General features: G+C 46.6%; 1 pseudogene; it reads left to right on the forward strand.

Moving 5' to 3' along the window:
- The first annotated feature begins 498 nt into the window (after positions 1–498).
- Positions 499–2,049, forward strand: LOC101759547 (annotated as a pseudogene).
- The last annotated feature ends 11,081 nt before the right edge of the window (positions 2,050–13,130 follow it).

Below are 13,130 nucleotides of genomic sequence, written 5' to 3' on the forward strand. Positions count from 1 at the left end.
ATCATCTATGCGAAAGCAAAAAGTCTATTTCTGTAGAAATTGAAGGTGAAATTTCAGTAGAGCATATCAATCACTGGCCATCTGAGTACTTTGTTGGCAGAAGCATGGATCCATTCTTATGTGTGGTGTACTAACGGTATCTCACAATTAGCAAATTTCAGAGAGGCCAAATGTTTACGTACCTTTTGTGGAAGTAGAGTAAGAAGCTTGCGGCATGTGTTGGCGTTGATGGGGGTTATCTCTGCGCGTTTTGCTGAGCAGTTTGTCGATGGCAAGGAGGTCCTGGGCTCTTGGCCACAACCCCGCAGCTATTTATACAGGCAAGAACGCAACCTCGATTTCTATCCGAGTCGGCCTCGATCCCGATCCGGTTCGGCAGCGAACTCTCCTAGCAGTCTGGCCCCGAGTCAGCTTCGATTCTGATCCGATTCGGAACCGAGCTCTCCTGGCAGTCTGGCCTCCACTCCAATCGCTGCCCGCTTCGCTGCCGCCTCGAGGATGCGGTGGTCATTACCTGGTCGACACGGCTGGCGGGATGTCGTCGGTGGACATGAGAACCTCCTGGAAGTGACGGCGGTGCCGTCGTGGCCGTGGCCATTCTCGACGGGCAGGAGCCTCCTTCTGGAAGTGGAGGAGGAGACGCTCCTCCAGCCGTGCCCAGCTGCCCCATGCCGCCGTCCATCTCCCACCCCGCGAGCCGCTCACCGGGAAGGGGGGGAGCGATGGGGTTGGAACCAGCCGCCGGCCCCGGTTCCGAACGGAGCGGCGACGGGATGCGTAGGCGACGCCACGGTGCCCGAATCGCCGGAGGATGCGTGCGGCGGCGATGGAGCGGCGGCAAACAGAGAAGGGCGCATGCTCGTCGGCAGCTCCGGATAGACACAGAAGGAATAGGATACGGCCATACGGGTACCTGAACAGAAAGTAGTTTGGTGGGCCGTGGGTAGCTGAACAGAAAGCAGTTTGGGGGCCGTTGTGTACGTACGCACGTACGCGGGCCGGCGTATAGCTGTGGAATGCAGTTGTTCACCTTGAGGCCTTTTCCCTTATGTGATCATGGGATGTAACTGTTCAACACGTGTGTGCAGCTTGATACTAATTGGTGATTGATTTAAATTTTCTGAATTTTGTTGTAGAATGTCAGTGAAGTTTTGCCCAAGGACTTCCTGGCAAAGAAGGACCCGACAGATTTATGTAGTTGTAGTTGCTCATTGTCTACGCAATTCAACTCTCTTTGATATGCTGCCAGGCTCATTTGCCAACATGTTTTCTTAATTTGCTCTAGTGTTTCTTCCCTGCTGAACTTATCAAGAGCATCAGCACCCCCACGTTTATTGTGAACTCGTAATATGATTCTTGGCAGGTGATTGCAATCTTACTAATTGCTCCTAGTACTTGTCGTTTGGTAGCATCCTAGTTCCTAACTGCTGTAAATATGCTTATACTTTCCAGATCCAAAATGTTGTTGCGCCAGTAGGATCCTATCCTGGAGACACATAGTCCAATTGCAGGATAATATTGGGAACTGCAGTTCCAAGCAGATCGATGTGCTTCATGGTTAGCCTAGCTTGTCAATCTCTTCTGTTTTCAGCATTCAATCGGTGTTGTCCGTCCTGTTTCCTTTGACGACAAATGTTTTCTTCTTTGGCCGTGTTTTGCAGGATTCAGAAGGAAACTCATCCATGAGTTGAAGGCTGCTGAAGGTAAAAGGGAGTGGGGGCTGTTCATCGATTCATGCTTCACCTACTGTCAAACTCAATGGAATGGCTCATGGCATTCGTCGACATCCCCAAGGCTTGATAACAAGGTGAGGTCCAATCCAAATCACTGAACTGTACAGTTTACACTGCATTAGCAAAGCATGTCGCATAACCATAACCTTGTTATTTTCCTACTTTTATTTGGAGCAGACTATTGCAGAGGCTGTTGGAGTTTGGTACGTACGTACGCGGGCCGGCCGGGGGTGTGGTCACCGAGTAGCCTTTGGGCAGCTGGCGTGTATTGCTCGATAAGATAAAAAACAAAAACCTGTGTAATAGGATGAGATAGTGAATCTCCAAGTCCAGGCTCTGTTCGCTTCAGCTTATTCAGCCGACTTATCAGCCACCAAACAGTGTTTTTCTCTCACAATAAATCAGCCGTTTCGGCTTTTCAGCTGGCTTATAAGCTGAAGCGAACAGGCTCCAGTATTCCATAAACTTAAGCATGAACAGGCCACAAGATGAGCTGCATGGTTATAAAATACTGAGTACTCCAAACAAGAAAATAAATAATCTTATATATGTTAGCATATTTTTTTGCAACATACCCATCTTTCTGCATTGGCTCTTGTAGTTGTTCTGTGATTATCTAGGAAATAACCTGGAGGTCTTTCCAGTTATGACTAATCAAGTTTTGTTGCCTTCCAATTATGTTCAAATGATATTGTAGTCCTTGCAGCTGTTAAATTATTAATATCAGTAAAAGGAATAAGAATCTAAAATGAAGAGTTGAATTAGTACCAGACATGAACAATTAAAAATTAAAATCTATCAAGCTTAGAACATGTCAACTATAGAGATAGAAATTACCATTTCATGCTTAAGATAGTTTCTCACAATCTTTGTGATATGGTTACCATCTTCACCTACTCCAAGCTTGCCATCCTTTTTTAGCATTACAGAAATAAAGGGATTCTCAAAGTAAAATTTAACATCATTCCTACTTTCTAAATGGGCTTGATCCTTTATGCAACATATATACGCGCTGATGACCTACAAACATTCAAATAACAAACCTTTATTACATAAGAAAAAAATGTTGATCGAAGAGCATTCACTTGTAAGTAGTTACTTACATCATCATTTAGGAATTTTTCTGAATCTAGCAAGCATGACAATTGAGCTTGTGTGACAAAGATGTCATCTATCTTAACAAGTATATCAGTTTCAAAAGATGTTTCTATTGTTATTTGAGCACAGTAGTCCAGGTCGGTCATTTCATAATCTGCAAATATTCAAAAAATTTAACGTGATGTTAAAAGTTAAAAACAAGAACACAGTGAATAAAAATTTCATAGAAACATACCTTGTGGGAGATAGTCATATGTTTGATGATCAACTTTGTATTGTTCATGTTGATCTTGATGCTTCTCGTCATCTAATAGAATTCTTCTGTCATTATCTGAGTCAAAGTCAATCCATTCAGAACATGCCACTTTCTCAGCAACAATTGAACCAATAGTGTAAGAATCTTTTTCCTGGAAAAAAAACCCTAAAATTGTCAAATCATTAACCAATCCACTAAATTAAATGAACAGCAAAAACACTAACCGGAGATGATGATGCCAGGGTGGTTGGTGATGGAGGCGATAGTGATATGTCAAGATCATTCATCTGTTCAGATTTTTCTTCCTTCAAGGGCCGAGCATCTAAATCATAAACATTGCTTGATTCAATGTTATCACATAATGATGCCAGGGAGGTTGATGATGGAGGCGATGGTGATAAATCGCAATCATTCAACTGTTCATATTTTGCTTTCTTTAAAGGTCGAGTATCAAAACCATCAGCATTGCTTGATTCAATGTTATGAGAATCCATTTTCTGCAAAAGCAGCAAAATTGAAATTTCTCTATTCAGTAATAATATGGGATGTTCCTAGAAACCTCATCAATTATGTAGCAGTTGATGATTTATGCAATAATTCAGAGAGAGTAAATAGCTTGACAGAATTTATAAAATTCAGAGAGGGCAAATAGCTTGACAGAATTTAGAGGCCAAATAGCTTACGACAAGGTCTAGCCATGTGTGACACACTAAATAAGCATACGGTGTGACAATAGTCGTGAGAGTAATTTGTTTGTTGTATTTGTTTATCAAAATTTTCAGTGCACTGTTTTGTTTCATTTAATTTCCCAGAGTTTTATTAATTTCTGACTCTCGGCATATAACTTTATCCATAATGAGCAGCAAAAGGCAGTGCAGTTTCTCATTTGCTTTCTTACCAGGCCTACCAAGGAAAGGGGTATATATAGAAGGAGGGACCATCCAAGGTCTATTGAATAGAAAAAAACAATTGAATATCCAGCAGCTGCTTTTATTTTCTCTACGAAGATAGTGGCTAGCTATGGACTCCGGTTCCTCATAATCAGAATCTCGTACGTGGGTCTCCTCAGAATCAGTAAGTCTATCGTTAGTAAACAGTAAGCTAGCGGGTTTTATGATTAAAGGAGAGCAGTGTTCCGTAATTGTCTTCCCTAGAGTCCATTTAAGGCAAACTTTAACCACAATTAGCAGCAAAAGGCAGTGCAGCTTGAAAGCCACATTAGCAGGCTTGTAATTCACAAAGTAGCATACTGAACCTTCCAGATCAAAATACCATCTGATAGATTCAAGTAATAACACAAACACAAACAGCTTAAAATCCCATGCAGCAACTTTTATGACTAACCAGAAACTGAAGAAACGCAATATGTTAAAATAGAGATGCAAGTACCTGACCGGTGCTTGCCCGAGGCCGAGGGATCAGAACATGGATGAGAGCACCGCGGAGACTACGGCGGCCGCGATGCTGCCGCGGATCCCGGTCTGGAGGCTGAAGCCGCTGCCGGCAGTGCTGTCGCTCGTCGGAGTGCCGCCGGCTGATGGCGTGACTGCATGAGAAGAACGACGGCGATCATTGTGCACAGAGTGGTAGAGACTGAACAAGTGGCGAGACAGATGGGTTCAGAGTTGACAGTACTCACTGTTGGAGGCGTTGGCGAAGAGGGCGTAGTCCGGCGAGACAGGCTTCAGGTTCAGTAGGTCTGGCAGCAAGGGAGGAGGCATCATCAGACATTGTGAAGCTAGAACAGAACAAACAGCAAGAATAATATAAAATAAAGCATTGGGAATTTCTTAACTATTCGACTGTGCTAATATCATTGGGAGTATGTTAATATGATAAGAGCCTAATTTCTGACTCTCTGCATATAACTTTAACCACAATTAGCAGCAAAAGGCAGTGCAGTTTGAAAGCCACATTAGTAGGCTTGTAATTCACAAAGTAGCATAATGAACCTTGCAGATCAAAATACCATCTGATAGATTCAAGTAATAACACAAACACAAACAGCTTAAAATCCCATGCAAAAACTTTTATGACTAACCAGAAACTGAAGAAACGCAATATGTTAAAATAGAGATGCAAGTACCTGACCAGTGCTTGCCCAAGGCCGAGGGATCAGAACACGGATGAGAGCACCGCGGAGACTACGGCGGCCGTGATGCTATCGCGGATCCTGGTCTGGAGGCTGGCGTAGTCCGGCGAGCCAGGATCCAGGTTCAGCAGGTCTGGCAGCAACCCCGCATCTATGTATACAGGCAAGAACATAACCTCAATTCCGATCCAAGTCGGCCTCGATTCCGATCCGGTTAGGCACCGAAGTCTCCTGGCAGTCTGGCCCCGACTCAGCCTCGATTCCGATTCGATTCGGAAGCGAGCTCTCGTGGCAGTCTAGCCTCCACTCCAATCACTGGAGGTCGTCGGTGGACATGGGGTGGAGGGAGGGGAGGTCGTCAATGGACATGGGGTGGAGGGCGAAGGTGGGAACCGAGCGCAGGCCTCGGATCCGGACGGAGCAGCGGCGGGATGACGACGGAGGATGATGACGGCGATGTCGGAGGATGGCGGGAGGTCGTCGGTGGACATGGGGTGGAGGTCCGGACGGAGCGCGGGCGTCTAGATCCCCCAAGGGAGGGGCCCGGAGCCGGACGGAGTGCGGCGGAGGAAGGGGAGGGGAACGAGGGAGCTGGGTGAAGGGCCGGACGGAGGACGGGATAGGAGCCGGACGGAGTGCGGAGGGAGGGGCCCGGAGCCGGACGGAGGGAGGGGCCCGGAGCCGGACGGAGTGCGGCGGAGGAAGGGGAGGGGAACGAGGGAGCTGGGTGAAGGGCCGGACGGAGGACGGGATAGGAGCCGGACGGAGAGCGGTGGAACTCCATACCCCGAGGGAGGGGAAGGGAACGAGGAAGCTCAACTCTTTTCGCTTTAATCCCTTGCTTTCATCTTTTTACCACCCGAGTCCCCCATCTCTTCAGATTGGACTGCGGGTTAATATCACGAAATGTCAGGGTTTTTTTTGCAAAATAACCCAATGGACGAAAAATCCAGGCAGAGACGTTACTTGCTTTAATAATAGGTAAAGATTACAACCATGTGTGAAGGTTTACAACCACAACAAAACAAATCCGGCTATATAACCAAAAGATATATGAGTAGTTAGACTCTATGCCTCAAACGAGGAACAAAGAAAACAAGAAAAAAGGAGACAAAAAGAAAGTTAGAAAGGCTATGTTTCAACTTGCTTCAACCTTGCATTCGACCTTATGCAGCACCTTGTCCTTATCTTTGCTATTTTCTTAGAAACTTTAGAAGTCAGGATCATTCTACTTTGATGGCCATCTACTTCCTGTTTGTAACATCCACAAAAATCACCAACTTAAATCACCAGCTAAAAATTGTGTTCAAAATCTTTTCACCATTGAGCTCCCGAAAATCTAATCCTCCCGGCGATTTCGCCATCCCACATCCAGAGCCGACAGCGGTCCTTTTTCCCTCTCCGTAAATCTCGCCGCGTGCCGGTCAACAAACCGCCGCGCGTGCCCCGACCGCACTCCGCAATCACCGCTGACCCCTCCCTTTCTTTTTCTCTTTTCCCTCTATTTTTTCTTTTTCTCTTTTCTTTTCCTCCCTTCTCTTTCTTTCTCTCTTCTTCTTCTTCCTTCTTCCTTCTTCTTCTTTCTCCGTCCTCCTTTCTTCCTGGCGCCTAGCGCCACCCTCCTGGCCGGCCCCCTACGCCCGGCCCCCTCCCTGGCCCCTGCCGCGCGCGCCCTGGCCCCCTTCCTCCCCATGGCGTGGGGCCCACGACCACCCCTTCCTCCCCGCCATGCCGCCCGGCGCCCAGCGCCCGGCCTCTTCCCTGCCGGCCTCGCGGAACCGCCAGCCGCACCGGCACCCCTCGGGCCGCGCAAGCCCCGGCGCCCATCCCCACCGCTGCCGGCCCCTACCTCCCTTGCCAGCACCTTCGGCCTGTACCGCCGCTCCACCAGTCGGCGCCCAAGCTCGCCGGACTCGGCCCCCACATCGTCGGCCATTCGTCGTTTCCTCCCCCTCGCCACTATAAAAGGAGGCCAACGCCTGGGGGCTTTGCCACCACCGCGCCATCACCCTACCAGACCCCCAGCGCTGCTCTCCCCTTGCGCCCCCTCCTGCGCACCACCAAGCAAGCCGCTGCCGCCGCTGCTCATCCACCACCGCCCCCCTTCCATCGCCAAATCCTCCCCAGGTAAGGGGCAAAACGGGACCCCCTCACCTTCCCCTAACTCCCCAGGTAAGGGGGAGTCCGGTAGCATTAAAATTTGGATCCTTGTGTAGGATCAACCCCCCTTATGATTCGGTTACTAAAAATGTTTGGCAAAAACTCTTTTAAAATGAACCTTGCATGTGTTGAAAAATTTAGCTTTATTGCAAATAACCCTTAACCTTATCCTTGTAGTCCTGAGCATATTCTTGATTGTATCCCCCTCCATGGATGGGGTTGGACTTGTTGAGTACTTTTGTACTTACCTTTGTTTCATTGCTACAGAGGCGGACCTGGACTTCATCATCGAGGATTTTGAGTAGGAGGTCACCTCCGCACCCAACCCTGCCTGTGGTGTTGGCCTTCCTAGAATGCTTCTGCTGCCGTGTAGTCCCGAGTGTTGTCTTTTGGGAGTAGCTTGGCTCGTTGCTGTTATTTATTTGCTTTTTATCGTGGTGTGGCTTTCACGCCCACTTCCTCGGGAGTTGTACGGTATTTGAACTATCTGTTGAATAAATATGTTATCAGCCTCCTAAGACTGATATTTGTATCACATTTAGTCTCCACTAATGTGGGGACGCTTCACTGTTGCTCTCTAGTCGCGTAGAAACTGCACTTAGTCAATCTCTACCATACACTCGAGCAACCTAATCAAGTGCGCTGAAACAACCGTGCACCACCATCCCTCCAGACGCTGCCGCAACACCATAAGCCGCCGAGCGCTCGTGCCCGCACAGGCACCAACGCCGGCTAGGCCACCTCCTCACCGATGTGGAGTGGAGGGAGCTTCTCCACGCAACAACCGCAACACCGCATACTCGCCCCCGGGGATGGAAGCCTGACGGCCCGTGTCGTGAGGCTCGGCGCCACCGCTACCGTGGCACGCAACCCTTCTCCATATCCGACCGAGGAAATGCCGGATCCATCCGGGAAGGTCGAGATCCGGCCGCCCCCGAGTCAGATCAACGCGTCGCCGCCACCGTCGAGCCTGGTCCACCCCACTCGCAACGACGTCGAAAGCAGAGAAACTAGCCAAGATTGCCTCGCCGCCGCCGTCCTCGTTGCCGCATGGGCTTCCGGTGGCTGGTTCTAGTGGCAGCGTGGCTGGGGAGAAGGTAGAGGGGGCTTAGTGGATGCGGCTAGGGTTCCGCCCGTATCGCCCTGGAAGGGATCTACTTGAGATTGATTTTGTAAGACATTTTCAGATGGTGGGTACAAAAATATTTGCCGAATCTATGAAATTTTAGACATATACTTTTTCGCGAAAGGAAGGATGGTATTAAAAATTCAGCACAATACATCCCTATATTACAAAGAAGACCTAAAAAAATTAAACCAGTCCAGCACAATCTTCTTTGCCTTCTTCTTCCATGAACACCGACGACCATCGAAGCCGCCAAAGTTGGAGAGTACCATCTTGCCGCCGAGAAGCTCCAAATCTTGGTTCGCTGCAAGAGCCAATGCCATGGACCACTCTCCCTGATGCATCTACTTCCACTGTGGTACATCAGCAGCTGCCCCACCGGAGAAGATAGGAAATCGCCAATTTCAGTTTTCACCTCATTCCTCTGATCTCATCGCCCACCAACCCAGAGCCGGTACCACCAGCGACGATGGCCCAGAGAGAACATCCCCATGGAGACGTCCGGATCATCCCATAGAAACTTCTTTTTGTCACATGTACAAAGATTTTGTGAACCTATCATGAATTTTACCGGTTTACGAAAACAATATTTTTGTCGGATGGAGTGACGTAATTGAATCTTAAACGTTTCGAGTTGTTATTATGGTTCTGGGGACCATAAAAATTGAATGGTAATGACTTAAAACTTATAAAAGTTAAATTAAATTTCAAATACTTATAAAACCTATAAAAATTAAATGGTAATGACTTCATTTAGGCTGGTCTTATGGTTCTGGGAACGGCTCTGGGAACGGCTGGCTCTATCCATCGTCGAACGTTGATAAGAGGCACGGGCGCAAGCGACCTTTTCAACCCCAGGGCACGACTTTTCTATCTGCAACCACGCAATCCGGCCACTTCTGCTCCCACTAGTCTCCCTCTCCTCGACACGATTCGATTCATTCGCTATGCCGCCGCCACCGCCGCCGCGGATCCACGTGATGTAGCCCCTCGCGGCCTCGCCGCTGTGGACATGCTCCGCCCAGGGCATCCTCAAGCGCATGCTCCTCGCCGTCAATGCTACTGCGCTCCACCTTCTCTCCGGGGCATTCCTCGCCGTCTCCGCCAGCTGGCCCCTCTACCCGGCCGCGGCCGCTGCCTCCGATAGGACGACCAACATCCAGGCCGACGTCCCATCACCGGAGGCCTGGCGCATGTGCAACTGGCGCAGGACCACCTCGTCGTCGTGCTCGCAGCCCACCTCACCCAGGGCATCCTCGCGCCGATGTCCCGCGCAGTGTGCCTCGGCGGCGCGTAGGAGGCATTCGCGATACGTGAGTTGAGGGTGGTCGGCGTCGTCGCTGTCGAGAAGATGGGATCTCCGTATGCAACATTTGATGGTGATTAGTTAGGGTCTCCAGAGATTTTAGTTATTTCCTTTTGATTCTCCCGTTTTCTTCATTAATATGTGCTGATTCCATTATTCTGATTCAGACTGGGACTCGTTACCCTCCAATGTTCCCTTTAATTTTCACCCGGAGAGCACCAAGGCAACGGCGCGAGGGGATTTCCATGGTCCGTCCACTGTCGCCCCTTCAACCCGTTCTCCACCCTTTTTCAGTCCTCTTGTTTTCTCCTGCCATCTACGATTTACTCCCATGCCTTGTAGTCTAGTCTTAGGCCATTTTGTGGTGTGGATTTGGGGGTGGATCACATTTTTGTGTTGTCTATGGTAGTTTACTCATGGCGACCGTTGAGGCAATTCATACAGGTAGCTAGCTAACCAATTTTTTGATAGTTTCATTCTGCCCCACACCATTGAGGTAACTGAATATATTTGCAGGGTTTCAGCAAGTTTTCACATATGCGAAGCAACTTTATCATAGGGTCATGTGATTTGCTCATCTCTGAGTTCCACGATAAATGCGACATACAATGCATGTGAGAATTTCGTGTGTTCAGGGTTACAAGTGCGACAGTTTTGCAGGTTGACATCATGTAATAATATCTTTTTTCTGATGCGTGTCTAGCGGTCCTATTTCTGAGTGGCGCCTGGATTGGTAGTACCTGTAGCCTGGATTGCTAGAATACTATCTTTTTGTAGGTTTATTTTTTGCGCTTACAGGAATGTGTGTAAATAATACAATTCAACAGGCATTATGCATCATCAGGCATTGATAATACCATTTTTTTGTTCAGTGGTTATAGCAACACACAAAGTAGTTCTGAGTAGTTTGAGTAACATTTAAACTAAATTAACACTAGTTATAGTAACATGTGCAGATAATAGCATTTTTTATAGTCAGATTCATGTTGCTTTTCAAGGATTTTTTTAATTTTTTAGTTAGAACACCATCACGCGGGTGCCGTCGCTGCCTGATGGCCATTTGTTTTTAGCTAGCCTACTCTACTATCATATACTGAATATGCATGCACTACTTGTTAGCTATCCAGAAGTCACATTGATCTGTATTTTTGTTACATTACATGTGCTCTAATGTCTTTCCTTTTCTTTCATATCTGGTTGCAGCTTAGGCACTGGCTTGAGGACAAAGATGTCCGCTTGGTGGTGTGTCATCATCCAATGTGGTACGTATAGTATGGTATATGCATATTCCTTAGTACTAAGTTTATAATTTTGGCAATTATATGAGCCACTATGCAACAAGGGTGTGCCAGTTCTCAATGATCGAGGTCAAAGATATTAGGTTCTATAATTCAGCAATTTAGGTCCTACGATGAAGCATTGTAGGCTATACAATATAGACATTTAGCAACCATGGATAAGCAAGTTTGGGCGTATGATCTATAAATTAAGAATTTATAGCTTATCAGTTTAGCTTTGTGTAAAAGGTGAAGCTTTTAATTTTGCTATTCATAGCCTAGATGCTATTAGAACTCCGTTTCCTGCAGCAGCAGCATTTGATGATCCAACGGTCTCAGCTGCTGCAAGAACAGAAATAACAACACACAGGAAGAGGCTAGGTCCTGACGTTGAACGGGGCATTCATGTTACTATAAATCATGTACAAAGTGTGTTTCTCTCATTTTATGCAAAGTGCTATTCTTGGTGGCAAAGTACTATTCTCAGTTAGTCAAAGTATTATTCTTAGACAAATCACTGTTAGTAGTTATGCAAAATCACCTCATCCAACTTATTTTTTGTTTTGTTTGCCCTTCTTCTTATCTGCTACATGCTAACTGATTTGGTATTCTTTGTTTCTCATTGTATGGCAGTCATGAGCGTAGCAGATCGGTTATGCAAGTATGAAGACTTGTAATGTGCATTTTGTGATAATATGTTGATGCTCTTTTTTTATCTGTTACATACAGTTGAACCTATTCAGAGTAGTTTTGTTGGTATGTTTTGATCTTGGTGAAATTGTATTGGCGTGGACAACAAGCCGGCTTTTGCTATGTCTCTGTCCTCGAGCCAAGTAGTCCAATATTAAAAAAACAGTTTAGTACCATAGGCAATAATAGGGTTCTAATTATGCAACTTTATTGTTATAAATAAGCAAAACAATATTCTTGGTTAGGCAAAGTTATGATTCTGAAGTAGGCAATAATATGAGCAGACCATAATATGGGCAGGAATTGGGAAATATTATGGTTCTGGATTATACAACTATATACTTCATTAGGCAATAATACGGTTGTGATTAGGCAACAGCATAGTTCAGAAATAGGCAAAATAATATACTTCATTAGGCACCGATTCACTGTGATTTTTCCTAATTCATTTTGATTGGTTGCCTTCAGTAATATGTCACATACAACTACCAACACTGAGAAGATACTTCTTTAGCCTGATCTGATCTATTTTTTCTAGTATGCACCACATTGAGAGGAAACATGGAAGTACATATTCGAATTCCATTAGGAAATTATATGGTTCTTAATTAGGAAATAATATGGTACTGAAATAGGGAACATAGTGTACTTTGTTGGATAATATTATTGAACATCTAATTTTCAGCACGTCATATTGAAATAGCAGCACTCCTGCTATATCTAAAAGCAAGTTCTTTTAGAACTATTGTTCAGATTTTTAGTCTGATCTGACCTATTATTTTGGCCTTGGTACTATATGTTCATTAATTATCTCTTTCTCTTGTCATCACATCCCAGGTCATCAATGTATTCAGCAGGGGATGCTCAAATGGTGTGCAGTAATAAGCAAAACAAAGTAAATCCTCGAGTAATAATCAATATTGCGGGACATACTGGGAGTACATGCAGTGTGCAGATCTACTATTAAGTTTTTCATATTTGGAGATATATAGGGCCTGTTTGGCATGGCTCCACTCCAAAACTCCAGCAACTCCACCAAAAAATCTAGCCAAACACCTCAACTCCAAAACTCCATGGAGCAGCCAACTCCATGGAGCTGTAGTGCAAATGGAGGTGGAGTTTTGGAGCACCTCTTTTGCTGCTCCAAAACTCTCGATTTCGAACCTCCTCGTGGAGTTGATGGGTAATTACCCACCAATGCCACTGGTTACACAAAAAAAACGTTTCATTCTGTTCCTCCCGAGCTCCCACCCGTGCCTATTTCCCCACCCCCGTCACCTGTGGCCTACCGCCTCCCCGCCGCCCATTGCCGCCCCGCCTGATGCCTCCCCGCCGCCCGTCGCCGCCGTCGCCGAGCCCCACCAGTCGCCGAGGCCCGCCCGTCGCCGCCCT

Source organism: Setaria italica, chromosome VII, assembly GCF_000263155.2.
Source record: "Setaria italica strain Yugu1 chromosome VII, Setaria_italica_v2.0, whole genome shotgun sequence".
In the NCBI taxonomy this organism is placed as follows: Eukaryota; Viridiplantae; Streptophyta; class Magnoliopsida; order Poales; family Poaceae; genus Setaria; species Setaria italica.